Raw genomic sequence first — 2,517 nt, forward strand, 5'->3', positions numbered from 1 at the left:
GTAACGGGAGACAAAAAATTATGGCTAACAAAATAAGTACTCCCTCCATTCGGAATTACTTGTCATAGAAATGGATGTATTTAGAAATTTTTTAGTTTTAGATACATCTATTTCTGTGGCAAGTAAGTCGGAACAGAGGGAGTATGACATAATATCCTGATATATGAGTGTACTCTATTTTAACACAGTGGCTCATCATGTTGTCATTTTATGTCCTCATCCTAGCCGATGATGGTCGCGATGTGCACGTGATCACAATGCATTCGACGCGGTAAATCCCAAAGCTATGAGTTTGCCAGTGCATGCCACACTTGTCATTATGTTGCACAAGGGAACGTTTAAAACTTTAAAAATAAATCTCATACCACGAACTACTCTCAACACCAAGATATATAAAGACTTTCCAAAAACTAATCGAATTCTAGACATAAATACTTTTGAATCAATGAACAATTTTCCAAATCGACAAACATTTTTTTTGAAATTTTTTATTTTCTCAAAAAACATCATGAACACTAGTTTTGATTACAAAAAAATTTAGATGTATGAACCGGTTTCAAACTCATTAACATTTTTTGACTCAACAACCATTTTTTGAATTGATGATATTTTTAGATTGGGGAACAAAATTTTAAAAATCAAATGTTTTATTTTTATTTTTGTGAAGATTTTCTAAAATGCCATGGAATTGTTTTTCGGATTCCCGAATATGTTTTGAATACATGATCATTTTTTCAAAATCATGAACATGATTTTATTTCCCAACCAGTTTTCCAAATTGTGATTTTTGTACAACTTTGCGAACAGTTTTGCAAAACCACCAACATTTTTTGAATCTGCAAAAAATTTATGATTTTCTAAATTCGCATATATTTTATGATTTTTCAAACATTTTTTTTTAAAACTCGCAGCTTTTAGAATATTAAAACCCGAATTAATTTAAAAAAGAAAGAAAACAGAAAAGACAAATAAGTAAAATGAGAAGAAATAGGGGAGTAAAGCCATGGGCCGGCCCATGAACGCATACATGGATGAGAAAAGAAAGATTAAATTTGTGCAAGCTGGGGATCGAACCCTGCCCTCCTCGGTGGAGGAACGATCGGCCAACCACCCTGCTGCTTGTTGTTCTGCCATTTCTACTCGTCGCGCCCCTATAAATCAGCGAATGAGGTGGCGATTTTTAGTCCGAAAACTTGAATCGTTTTCCACTTACGGGTGGCATTGGTGGGTAATATTTACCACCTTGAAGGGTAATTTCAATGACGGACGACCAGAAGCGATAGCCGCTTTATTAGTAGGTAAAGATATATATGTGCTTGCATCTTATAGGAATCTTCTTTTAGCTTCGCGCCACATTGGCTCGTGAAGAGTGCATGAACCTATTCTCTAATCTAGCTCCGTGTCCCTCATTGTGGAATAATTCCACAATGCAGCGCCTACCATCATTAGAGTTCTATTGCGTATAACTGATTAGCAAGATGCTCGTGCGTTGCACGGAACATCAAAATACATTTGTATAAGTAGTTTATCTTGTGAGAGAAAACAGATGAACAAGAGAAGGCCTTATTTGCAAATATGAAGAGGGGTGGGCGTATCATTTTGTAAAGTTGTCATAGTTTCCTTCCTATCCGTCAGATATAAATCGGACGTGCTATATTGTAGGATGGCAGGCAAACCATCATCACCAACTCTGTTATTTATAAGAATAAAGATAAAGGTCCCCCCTAAATATAAGGGGAACACTTACCTACAGATGTCCGATGCAAAAGCATTCGTCAAACCAGTTGTATGCCGTCTATTCCTATTTTGGAACAACACATCCACTTACGAACGATACATTGAGCGGGCGGAGCGCGCTAAGGCTCACAAATTGTACTGCTCATCCATGACACATTGCTTCTTTTTTTGAGAAGGAAGTTGAAACCCCGGCCCTTGCATCATTGCAATGCACACATCCATCTTCATTAAAGTTGATGAAAGCAACGAGGCGAAAATCATCAACAAAAGGAGTACAAAGCATAGACAGCTATAGTAGAAAAATATAAGATATAAAGTTAATACCTTCAACCAAATCAACTTCTTATGCATCAACGCCTCTAGGAAGGGATAAACGCCCTTGCGCCACGGTTGTCACGTCCAACCGGAGACGACCAGCACATGGGATTTCATCATAGCTAATTGCGGCGACCAACCACTGAAGACCATCACCGGCAAGAAGAGAACGCCTTCAACAAAGTACCGACTCAAGGTCATATATGCCACACTTAGAGCATCTCTAGCGGACCCCGTATAACACCGCGACCCACAAAATAACCGCCAAAATAAGGGTCCACACGGAAAATCCTGCCCGACCAGACCCTGCAAACGCGTCTGACCCGTAATTTTTTTGCTGGGCGAGGCATAATTCCCTTCCCAACCCGCGAAAACGCGGGTTCCCCCCTTGGCCCGTTGGCACCCTGTATATAGCGGGAGCTGTTGGTGGTGGGGGGGGGGACATTTCAGCCCGCGCTTTTCCCC

Source organism: Triticum dicoccoides, chromosome 2B (genome assembly GCF_002162155.2).
Source record: "Triticum dicoccoides isolate Atlit2015 ecotype Zavitan chromosome 2B, WEW_v2.0, whole genome shotgun sequence".
NCBI lineage: Eukaryota > Viridiplantae > Streptophyta > Magnoliopsida > Poales > Poaceae > Triticum > Triticum dicoccoides.